The following is a 13089-nucleotide window of genomic DNA, read 5'->3' as shown; positions in this document are numbered from 1 at the left end:
CGTGATGTGAGCTCCCACCCCGGGTCCTATAATAAAAAGCTTTGTTTGGTTGAAGGAGCTTGAAGCTTTTAAGCTAGGAGCTTAAAGCTTTTGGTTGAACGCTCCTACTAGTAGCGTTTAGAAGGAGTTACAAGCTTTTAGAGAAAAAATGATTATTTTAACCTCTAAAGATAATGAACTTTTTAAAGCACAATCTTTTTAAATTTTTAATTATGTCCATTTTATACATTTTATTAACAGCTCTAGCTACTCTGCCAAACACCAAATATATCTAAAAAGCTACAGCTACAGCTCCTAGCTACCAGCTACCAGCTTCCAGCCACTAGCTATCAGCTTCCAGCCACCAGCTACGTTTGCCAAACATACCTTATATATAACTACGATCACAACAAGAGAGTTATCTATTTTTTATTTTCTCACTTTTTTTCTTCTACTTAATTATGGATATTTATTATTTTCATTAAATATATGAAATTAATTATTAGTTTTTATATAAACTTATATTTTTCACTTAAAAACTTTATAAAATTCAAAATTATGTTAGTTAAAATATTAAGAAATAGGTAAATGATGTAATATGTTAAATAATAAAAAAAATAAACGGTATTAGAAAATGAAAGTTAATGCACATTTAGAAAGAAATATTATTTACACAATTAGAAGGAAATAATATCTTAAAAATTAACTTAACAAAATTTTTAATTGTGCATCATTTTTTATTTTCTAAATACATATCTTGACGACCGTATATGTTAACAAATTACATTATATTTATTCTACTAGTATAATATTATTAATTAATACCATTATAAAATATAGAATACAAGTATAAACAAAAATACAAATACAAATACAAATATGAGATTCACTAAATAAATTGAAATAAATGAACCATTTTCTAAACTTGATCGTTGAATGTAGCAGAAAAAAAACAATCACGAAAGATTAAATAAGAAGATACATAATAGAGATATCTCAACAATCTATTGAAATAAAATTTTTTTCAACAATTAGATTTTATAATTATAGAACAAGACCAAGATATGCTATGAAAACCCAAAAAAAAAAAAAAAAAAAAAATACAATACGGAAACAAAAGACAAAACTAACTCTGCTTTTCTAGTAATTTAATAGTTCTTCAAACATAAATATAAATTTAAACTTTTACAAATGGCAATTTTTATTGCATGCCAAAAAAATGCCCACAGAATGACAGGATAACACAAAAGCTCTCCCCCACAGGTTCCATCCTTTCCAAACATCATCACTAAAAAAATGTTTTTACAAGATAAAATATTTTATTTGTGAAAATGGATATCTGTAAAATGATGCTTTTTATTTAATTTAAATTTGAATTAAAATTAGTAGCAACTCTGTGTATATATATTGTGCGATTATAATTATTAACACGTACTACTATAAAAAAAATTGTTACTTTTTATTTAATTTAGTTAAGATTTAATTAGTATGTTATAAACTAGTATTAAGCCCCTGCGTTGCAGCGGTTGTCGTAAAACTGTGTCAAGTAGTATCAATGCTATACCATTATCAGCGATCACCAACACCGGAAAACTCGTAAAAACAAAATAAATAAAAACAGAAAAAAATAAAGTCGAGCGAAAAGCAGACGTAAAATCTTTGAATTACGCACGCTCGTTGTAGAGAAATTAAATCGAAACATAAAACATAGAAAAAATAACTAAGTTAATCCAGGACCCGTGCGTTGCGACGAACGTGTCAAACGGAGAAAAATAGATGTGTTTTGACATGCCAAACGTGAAAAATATACGAAAAATGTTGAACCCCACACGCACGTTGCGGTGCGTTAACTCATAAAATTTAGAACGAAACGAAAAGCTTGGGAATGATGAAAAGTATGGTGGGAAAAAATTGAAAATTAAAAAGAGTTGGGGTTAAATTGGAAAAGATGAAAACCTTTAGATTAATAAGTAAAAAAGCAAAGGGTCTAAATTGCAAAAGTATAAAAGTTTTGGGTAATATTATTAATAAGTAAAAAACAAAGGGTCTAAAACAAAGGATATTAATAATTTATTAGATATTAGATTTAGATATTTATAATATTATTAATTGGATTTATTAATATTAAAATAAAGATAAGAATAAAGATAAAGATAAGTGATATTTATATATATATTAGTTATTAGTATTAAAAGAAATATTTTAATTAAATAAATATAAATAAAATTTATGTGGTTAAAGGAGAGAATGCCATGTGGCATTATTTGTAGTCTTTTATTAATATTTAGATTAGATTAGATTAGGCATTTTATGTTTTGACCCGATAAGAAATCTAATACCTCCGAATATTAAAGCCTTTTTAACACCCATAAAAAAGATCAAAATACACCACTTCACACATACGTACATATACACACAAGTACAGCGTTCTTTCCAATCTTTGAAAAGTTGACCAAAATTTTATGAATTGTAGCGTAAATCAAACATCGTAACTTAATCTAGAAATGAACGGATAATAATTAAAATGCTCCTGTTTAGGATTGCTGCAAACTTTTTAAAAAGCTCCATTAATAAATTTATTCATCTTGAATTATTGATGGTAGGGTTTTTTATTCAAAAAAATGAATAGAAGAATTAGTGGGCTTTTTGGTTTATGCATAACTTGTAATGTGACAACGATGCAAAGGGATTTTGAAGCACAAAACTTGATTTCTAGACCATATTTCTGGGCTTTTTATTCTTAATGATATTTGACTTCTAATAAAGCCCAAATATCCATGAATATTTTTCTTCTTATATATATAGAGAGAAAAACGTACACGATGGCAAAATCGCACAATATGTAACCAAAAAATGAAAATCGTATGTGTTAAAGAATCACGAAATCGCATGGGATAAAGGAAGAAACAGGAATCGCATGTTCAGAAAATTGCCTAAAGTCGCATATACAAGCTTTCTTTGAAATCGCAAGATGTATTTATTTTTACAAATCGCATGTTGAAGAATTAAATTGTACGTTGAAAATAAAATCACATACGCAATGTACGTTAAGCCATTTTGTACGTTAACCTGTCTCCCCCTCTCTCTCTCTTTCTCTCTCTCTCTCTCTCTCTCTCTCTCTCTTTATATATATATATATATATATATATATATATATATGTTCAGGATCCTGTAAAAAAGATGAAATTTGTGAGAATGATAAGAAATAATATGATAAGGATACATGTCATTATTTAATTTATTAGGATACGAGCAAATAAGTAATTTAATAAAAAAAACTTAGAGGGTGTTTGGGGTTGAGTTTTGAAAATAGATTATGCGTTTTGAATAATCAGAATCAGATAATTACCTGTAACAAAACGTGATGTTGAAAGATAGTGTTTGTATTTGATTATGTTGCATGATATCACAATAATCAGATAATCAACTATTTGAGTGTTTGGCAAATATATATTTAAAAAATAAACAAGTGAAAATCTTTTTCTAAACGCAAATAATCAATTTTTGGAAAATTGCGTTTTGTTGCAGTAGGGGGGAGCTGCTTTTGGAAAACTGCGTTTTGTAGCTTTCTAAACGCAAATAATCAATTTTTTAATTTTTTTACCCAAACACTCAAAACTGATTATTTACGATTTCAAAACTCAATAATCTAAAAATCTCCTTCAAAACTCAACCCCAAACACCCTCTTAATTAAAGATAAAATTCAAAAACTCACATGCAATGCATATGCAAGTTCCCCCGTCGTTTCCAAAGGTCAATAACCTTTTGTATGTAACTTTTTTTTAAAAAAAATTAAACCATAATAACGAATGTTTTTTTATCTTTAATATAAGTGTCATATTGCTATACTTATATAGAGATAAAACTTACATTTCAACCGGATGTTTTAGTCCATGGTGTTTTCTCTATGTTGTTTTAATGGTAGAGTCATTCAGGGCGTTGTGTTTTACAGTAAAACACCGTTAACGTATATAAGACACCATCACATTGCAAATACCATTTATATTTAATCTTTCAGTCTTGTTTTCTATGGTGTTTTATTTTAGGAGTTCAAAACAGATTACAGTGTCTTGTAAAATAAAACACCATAGAAAACAAAATTGAATATAAATGGTATGTGCAATGTTATAGTGTCTTATATACATTCATGGTGTTTTTCTAGTAAAACACAGCACCTTGAATCACTATACAATTAAAACAACATACACAAAACACCATGGACTAAAACATACGATCGAAACATATTTTTTTTCTCTATATAAGTATACCAATATGTTACTCATATTAAAGATAAAAAACACTCGTTATTATGGTGTAATTTTTTTTTGAAAAAAAAAAGTTACGTATAAAAAAGTTATTGGCGTTTAAAAAAGGCGGGGGGAACTTGCATGTGCATTGCATGTGGGTTTTTGAATTTAAAAATGTTAAATTTACCTTTATACCCTTAATATAGAAAATTAATTATTTTAAGAGTAAAGTGCCATTTTGGTCCCTTTGGTTTGGCCAGTTTTGCCAGTATAGTCCAAAGTTTTCATTTATAGCTTGTGGGTCCAAAAACTTTTCACCATTGCCATTTTGGTCCAACTAACTTAACCCCATCCAAGAACTCCGTTAAGTCAGGTAAAATTTTGTCCTTTTCTTTTATTTATAAGAGTTCATTTATTAAACCCTCTCCTTTTAACCCATTATCTTCAACCTATGTGACCATGGACTCCTCTTAGAAGACCTTATGGACGAATGTAACATTTTTACTGTATACAGTTTAATGTGTGTATCTCAAACATAGCAATCTATGAATATGTTTGTATATATGTATCTAAACAAAACAAACGATATAAACAAACATAATTACCTGCAAAAAATCAATCCCATAATTGATATTAGTTTCATTAGAAGGGAACGCTGCTACAACAGAGTCTCCTTTTGACACATGAGCAGGTTGAGTAAGATAGGGTGCTACTTTGTCATAATCTAATTTCATGTTTCAGCAAAATAAATTGACGCAGGAATTAAAAGTGAACGGAAATCGAAGTACCTTCCTGTTCCGGCTAACTCCGACCAGATTCTCACCTTTGATAGATCGCCGGAGTGAAGTGTCTGCCCTGTCTCGCCGGAGTGAGGTGTCCGTTGATTGTCTGCTGCTGCTTACCGGTCTGCGATTATCAAGTACTGTATGTGATATATGTGATAGGTTATTAGAGAGAGAGAAGGGGGTTGGAGAGAGAGTGAGATGTATGGATCTCCATGAAATCAGAGCGGAGGATTTGAATGCGCGTGGGATTGTCATTTGAGCATGAAACGGAACATAAAGTTGCTTGCTTTCTGTTTATTCAAAATAGGTTGAAGAAAATGGATTAAAATGGTAGGGTTTAATAAATGAATTATTATAAATAATAGAAAAAGACAAAATTGTACTTGACTTAACGGAGTTCATGGATGGAGTTAAGTTAGTTGGACCAAAATGGCAACGGTGAAAAGTTTTTGGACTCATAGGATATAAATGAAACCTTTGGACTATACTAGCAAAACTGACCAAACCACAGGGACCAAAATGACACTTTACTCTTATTTTAATGTTAGACACTATTTACAATTTTGTCATTATAATCTCAACCATTAGATTATAGATCAAAGGGTGTAGATTTCTTCCTACACTTCTCACAAAACACACACTTTTTACAATAACTCTACCCTATATATATAGAGAGAGAGAGGGAGAGAGGGGATGTAACGCCTCGTATTTTTGTATTTCTATTTTAAAAATGTTCGTATTCGTATTCTAATTTTAGAAACCTTACATTCGTATTTTAATCTCAATCTCACAATTCGAGGCGTTAATCATAATAAAATTCATATTTTATACATATTTGTTATTCACACAAACGATCATTTAAATACATATTTATACGCAAACCGACACTATTTATACGTATAAATACTTATACGCACAACCTCAATACCTGAATTATACTTTATACTTTGTATATACTCAATTACATAATATATACTCAAGAAATACCAAGAAATATACCAATCATCTTTCCACCTCATCAATCCTCTTTAACATTCTTTAACCAATCATATTTCACCATTTTCCACCTCCTTTTTCCACCAATCATCTTTCCACCTCATCAATCCTCTTCCACCTTCTTTAACCAATCATATTTCACCCTTTTCCACCTTCTCCAGCTATAAATACCAACCTCCTTCTACCATTTTCTTCACACCATTCTTCTCTCCATCTCTCTAATTCTCTCAATCTCTCTAAATCAAGAATTCTAAGAATTCTAAAAGGACACTAAATGTTCCAACCATTCTTCTCTCAACCTCTCTACTTCTCTCAACTTTTCCAAGCAAGGAAGAGAACTCTAAGAGTTCTAAAAGAAAACACTAAGTGTTTTAAAGGAAGCTTTGAAGCTCCAACCTCTAACTCTTCACGGAATCACAAAAAAAAAACAACTTTGCAAAACTGTGATTACACTTGCCCCTTTTGCTTTAAACACACTTTGAGTGCAACATGTTTTACTTGTTAAAATGCACGATTCACACAAATATGCTTTATTCATTCAATCCGTTATACATGCTTTGTTATGCTTAGGTTCACGCTAGAATTCATACTACTTATTAACCCGCCTTAACAATTATAGGGCTATAGCAGTAGCACACCACCCGACGGGATTTTTGTTAAGTTATATTCATACTTATTCTCGTCACTTTTGTGGCGAGGGGCACATATTATTCATACTTAGTCTCGTCACTTTTGTGGCGAGGGACACTTATAATTCTTGTGGACACTTGGGTTTGACTTTTAGTTATGCATGATAGTTTGACCTTGTATACCAAATTGCTATGTTGGATTGAAAATACTTTTTATACTTATGTCACGTGTCTAAAACTAGTGTACTCGCCAATCACTACAAAAAAAAGCCATCTAGTGGCACACATTTTTAATGGCATTTAGGTTTTTTGCCACTAATTTTTGTTTTTAATGGCACTTTAGGTATTTAACACATACATTTAGTGGCATTTAACTTTTATGTCACTAATCAAGGCTTTTAGTGGCATTTTGCATATGCCACCAAAATTTTCTATATGTTTTAATGGCACTTTGCCTGTGCCACAAAATTTTTTGAACAACTCGTTTAAAATTTTCACTATTCTCTCTTTGAAACCTAAAAGTTTCCCTAGAAATTTCTTCTTCTCTTTCACCAAAAATCAATTTCCCTCCCCAAATCATTTCATATTCCTGGTCATTCCCCTAACCCCTCATTAATTTCCCTCTCATTCTCACAAAAAAACCAATTTTCCCCACTCTAATTTTTATCTCTCTAAAATCTCGTCCATTGCATTCACTCTGTTTGAATACGACCAGTTCACGACTGCACCGACCAAAATTGATTGTGCTCCTGTTTAAATCCTGACGTCAATTTGGTAGGTATTCAATCACAAATCTTTAATTTTAATTAATGCGCTCCTTGTTTTCTTTCTAATTGTTGATGGATTTGTGTGCAATTTCTGTTTTGAGGTGCCCTGGCTACAAGAAATAAGAGCTTTAGGGGCGACATAAAAAAAGTCGCCCCTAAGACTATGGGGTATGGGGCGTGGGTTGGGTACAAACGCCTAAGTCACCACCCCGGGTGAGTTTAGGTTTCAGTGTGGCCCGTTTGGCGTGGGATTCAGCTCGGGCGTTGGGTGGGGCTACCCACATGACATGGCGGAACCTCATTGGCCAAGAGCACTAGCCATGGCGGAACCTCATTGTGATGTGGCTTGGCTACGCCACCCCAGCCACGCCCCATCATACCCCTTTGAAATTGGCTTTTGGTCTTGGGTGTCCCATATTCCACGTGTCGCACCATGCCTCCAACCCACACACCACTATACCCTACGGTGTAAAAGTCTAATCCGTGTTTTAATATCACACATGAGATTCTGGCCATTGATAAAAAAACGATCAGACGGTTTATCTTCTTTCTTTATTTGTGGCCATAAAACGGCATGGGAGGCCTTTTTGCCCCATCCGACCTCTCTTTCCCCCCAAATTGCACAACCTGAGAGGGGCAACGACCACCACCGCTGCTGCGTTTGAGACGACAACCACCACGTGAGACGACCACCACCGCCGGAGCACTAGGCCCCCACCACCTGAGATCCCCAAATCACCAGTGTATCTCACCGTTCCATATTTATTTCAAAAGTTAGGGGTTGTGTTCTTATTTTGTCATAACCGATTGCAATTCCACTATCATCTACCTTCAACAAGTTGCAGAAACTGATAGGAAAGTCTCTGTAGGTAATATATTGTTTTTGCCCAATTTTTTGGTTGGAATTTTGCTATTGTTTTGCATAAAGAGATGAGTTTTGTACCAGTGAAGATTATTTTTGTTTTGTTTCTATATATAATTGGTGAGTTTGGCTTATTTATTGAAAGTTGCATTTGTTTAGATGCTTTGTAAACAGAAATCTTTTGGTTTAGTGCTCAATCATAACCAGGGAAGTATGTTATGGCTTGGGGCTTAAAAGTTAATAGTACTATTACGAGCTTAGGTGTTTTCCTTTTGAAACCCTCAACTACACTATGTTAGACTAAAGAGTCTTATTTAAGTGGTGACTAAGTAGCTTCAAATTCTTAGCTTTAAACCCTAAACTGCACTATGTTAGACTAAAGAGTCTTGTTTTAGTTCATCTGTGAGTCACTTTTCCAGTTCAATCTCATTTTTTTGTTTGATTCTGTTACATAATCGTTAGTAGGTTAGCTTGTTTGATTTTGTTGTTCAACTCTTAAGCATAGATAGAAGTTGGATGAAGATTTTTGTTGAGTTTGTTTGGAAATTACACCTGAATGTACTGTACTGATAGGTTGCGATTTAGGGTTTCGCTCGTTTGGAATAAAGAGTTTGTGATTTTGTAGAATATATTTATATCATGAAAAAGTTAGTGCTATCTCATTTGAATCCAACATCTGAAAATGCATCTGAATGTACTTACAGGTTGCGATTTAACTTCTATATGGATAATTTTCTTTATTGGACATTTTAGTTACATTCTATAAAAGTTTTACTCTTTACAGGTTATTTGTTTGAAAAAATGCATCTGAATTAGACATTTGAGTGGAGTTTGGTTGTCATTGTCTCGTAATTGCAGAGGCTGCGCTGGTGAAGCTCAAGATGGTGACAGCGGACCTTCGTTGTCACGGCAGTAGACAGAAGCATTTGTAAGTTTGTATGATATCAAAATCTAATTATGATGATATTTGTTGCTTGCTAACGATACCAGCTTTGCATTTGTAAGTCATTGACCGAATTCAACGTGGCCCGTCATTTGTAGTTTCCACCTTAATCCAAGTCGATAACACAAGATATCCAGAACTTTACAGAAATTCTAGAAAGTCTCCAGGCTCTCTTAGATACTATGGTTTAGGGCTAGAAAACGGACCTTATACTATAACCCTTTTCTTTGCAGAGACCTATGCAGTCAATCTCGGCGATATCTCGGTGATATCTCACCGATATATCGGTTATCGGACCTTGGCTGGCATATCGGTATGAAAAATCGGTAATAATATCGGTGGCGATAATATCAGTGATATATACCGATATATCGCCGATATTTTGTATTTCTGATATCGATCATCTCACCGATAATATAGACAGGCCCAATTATAGTCACATAAATCGCTGGTGATAGAGAATTCAATCGTGATAGAGAAGAAATGGTGACTAATCGAAGTTGTTGAATCGAAGCTTACCTGCTGATCGAACCTTACCTTCCTTGCTGAATCATAGACGGTAGAATGAAAGAAGATCTGTGTCGCCTGTTTGTTTTTTAGGTTTAGAAGATGGAGGAGCGAACAGGGGAGATAGACATGAGGAGGACGGCTGCTTTAGTTTAGGGTTTTTTTAGGTGACAGCTGATTACAATTTTAGTAGGGTTATAAAAATTAATTCATTGTTTTTCTTGTTTACACACCTTTTCTTTTAACTGAATTACAATTTCATCCTCTAGTTACAGATTTTTCAAAATTAACCCTAGACTTTTACAAGTTAGTGCATAAAGATGTTGTATACATATATTGTATAGGTTCTAGATATTAATATACGTATACTATATAGGTTCTATATATATATATATATATATATATATTTATACATTATATTATAAATTACCGATATCCCACCGTAGAGTGAAGGATTTTGATATATCAAAGGAGGCAGGTGGTATTGGAAGAGCCCTTGAAAAGAATTTTGACGTTATTGTGACACAAAGTTATCTTGAAATTCATCTGTTTTGGGCTGGCTAGCATATGGATTAAAGAATCATAAAATATTAAGTGTTGTCTTTAAGCGTTTGAAAGAACATTCAAAGACTAAACTCGTCGTAGGAGATTGCAATACGCTCTTTGTTTTGGTTTTATATTGTTTGTTTCTTATATAACTGATCTTTTTTATTCTATTACAGTTTAGAAGCACCACCAAGGCCATAATTTGTGCTGTTGATTTGTGTGAGTAGCGAATTGCAGAGTTAATAGTCAACAGAGCAGTTGTGCTTAATAGGTACAAATCATCCTAATTGTCTCTTTAAAATATAAATTGGTACACTCTAATCTATCAATAATATAGTTTTTGTTGGGTTAATCGGTCATTTGCGGGATAGTTCACGGGTCAGAGGGTCGAATAGAAACGGTTCAGTAGCCTATGGGTCACGGGTCTGCATGTTATTGGGTGATAGGTCAGGGGTTTGATTGTGAGTTTAACACATACGTGAGTTTTGAGTGAGTTTGATTGTGAATGTTTGTGGGGCCTGAACAACAAAATGGCTGCAGAACAACAACAAAATGGCTGTAGAACAGCTGCAAAAAATGTTGTATAAATAAGCGTCAAATTGGCTGTAAAAATAGCAATAAAATGCTACAGAAAGCTGCAAAAAATGCAGTAAAATCTGCGTTAAAAGGGCGGTAAAAACAGCAAAAAAATGGCTGCAGAAAGCTGGAAAATGCTATAAAATTAGCATAAAAAATGGCTGTAAAAAACAGCAACAAAGTGACCTGACCCGACCCAAAATTCGTTCTGATGCGGACCCGTTTCAACCAGAACTCATAACTTATGTCCAAGCAGTTTGCTATATTTCTATTATTTCTATATCTTATAATTTTCAGGAAATTATGGCGGATGTCATGCCAAGAAGATATGGAGGCGATGGTGCTGGAGATCCACCACCTCCTGGCGGTTTTTGGCGAGGCTAGCATGAAGAGGACCGTAAGTCTTATTAAAGTTTATTTATTTACTATTTTTATTCATTTTTTATAGAAGTAAATGTCATTTTAGTCCCTGTGGTATGGTCATTTTGACAGTTTAGTCCAAAGGTTTCATTTTTCGCATGTGGGTCCAAAAACGTTTCACCGTTGCCATTTTAGTCCACCGGGTTGACTTCATCCATTTTTCTGTTAACGAGAATGACAATTCGGTCATTTTATATGTAATTCTGTTAACTAGAAGGGCAATTCGTGCCATCTTAGGTGATGGCAATATAGACAACTAGATGTATTGAAAGAACCACCCAATCTTTAGCTGAAGAGAGCTTAACGTGATGTCAAAAGAAGTAAATTAGTCGTTTATTAATTTCTCTTGCATCTTTAATGGCTATGGTTTTAATGGCTATGGTTATGAGATCTAATCATTTGAACATGAATTGTGAAATTTCAGGTTGAATATAGTGAATTGGCTGATGCGGCGACAATAAGGAGTAAGTGCAAGGAACAGCTATGAAGTGCGAAATACGATCGCTAAGAAAGAGTTAACACAATGAATATTTTACTCGCATGAAGATTCTGAAAGAGATTCATGAACGCAATGGAGTTTTGAGTTTTTGTTCAAACCTTTTTTAAATGTTTGTTTTGTAAGAAGATTGATTTAGGTCGACACTTATTAGTTATTTCTTTGCAAACATTTGGAATCTTTGTAATATGATTGATTGAACTTTTTAATTGAATTGATTATATTATTATGATTTCTACATTTTACAATTTTATTTTTATTTTTTAATGTAAATAAATAATAATTGTAATCAATAAAAATTAATATGATAAATAATTTGATGTGATTTGTGGCAAAAAATATGTGTCACTAAAAGCCTAAAAGTTTGTAGTGGCAGAAAAAACAGTGCCACTAAAAGCCTATATACTTTGTGCGGCAGATTGAAAAAGTGTCACTAAAAGGCTTTAGCGTCAGCGCTTCTAGTGACACTTTTTTTGTGTGCCGCCCATTCCTAAAGGTGTTTTTAGTGGCACTTTTCTGTTGTTTTGTGGCACTTTTTGTATGTCACTATGGCATTTTTTTTGTAGTGAATACGTTGTATTGAACTATGCTTTTTTAAAAACATGTTGCAGGTTTAATGATGATGTTGGTGATGCATGGAACATAGTAGGATGCCTAGATATTCATTTTAAACTTTGTATTCTTATTGTAATGTATTTCTTTTATTTCAAGTCGTTGTATTTGATTTCAATCTTTGTAATTGACTCTTTAGAAATGAAATAAAATTTATTATTTAAATACTTGTCGCAAATGTTAGTGTTATGAAGTCTCCAGCAATCTATTTCGTCTCACTTCAATGTTTCCGTCATCGGTTAGGGTGTGACAGAGGAAGTGTAGAATACAAATCCTCTAATCATACATTACGTACGCGATCATAATAGCCCTACACGTGTCCCTGATTCAGTTTTCCTACATAAGGGTATATCAAACAATTCCTTCAATAAGCAGATCACGAGTTCGTTACACCACCATTCCGGTAATTGTGAATCGTATCAGTTTCAAATATTCATAATTTTTGAAACCATACATTGCGGTTTTCATTTCTACGTGATTAGGGTTTAATCGTTTGTTGTTTTTAATGGATCCACGAAGCAACACCGGACGAAACACAGATGTTGATTTTGAAGACGTTGAATTCGGCAGTGAGCATGGTGGTGACCAGAGAGTTACGATTAAGGAAGTTAGAAATCCCATTTTTGCAAATGTTGTAACTAAGGGTTCCAATAGAAATTACTTTCGCATGTTATTATTTAAACAAATCGCATGTATGAAAAGCATTAAATACAATTTCGCATG

The 13089-nt window shown here is 33.0% G+C and overlaps 1 long non-coding RNA gene across 1 annotated transcript; it reads left to right on the top strand.

Annotated features, from left to right (window-relative positions):
- The first annotated feature begins 6224 nt into the window (after positions 1-6224).
- Positions 6225-11986, top strand: LOC110911002. The gene is made up of 5 exons (XR_002576649.2): positions 6225-8273; positions 9125-9194; positions 10439-10533; positions 11136-11235; positions 11683-11986. It is a non-coding gene; the product is annotated as an uncharacterized LOC110911002 (long non-coding RNA).
- Positions 11987-13089: the final 1103 nt, after the last annotated feature.

The sequence above is a fragment of the Helianthus annuus genome, chromosome 15 (assembly GCF_002127325.2).
Source record: "Helianthus annuus cultivar XRQ/B chromosome 15, HanXRQr2.0-SUNRISE, whole genome shotgun sequence".
In the NCBI taxonomy this organism is placed as follows: Eukaryota; Viridiplantae; Streptophyta; class Magnoliopsida; order Asterales; family Asteraceae; genus Helianthus; species Helianthus annuus.
The sequence above is the reverse complement of the archived record's forward strand: the minus strand, read 5'-3'. Positions and strand labels throughout refer to the sequence as shown.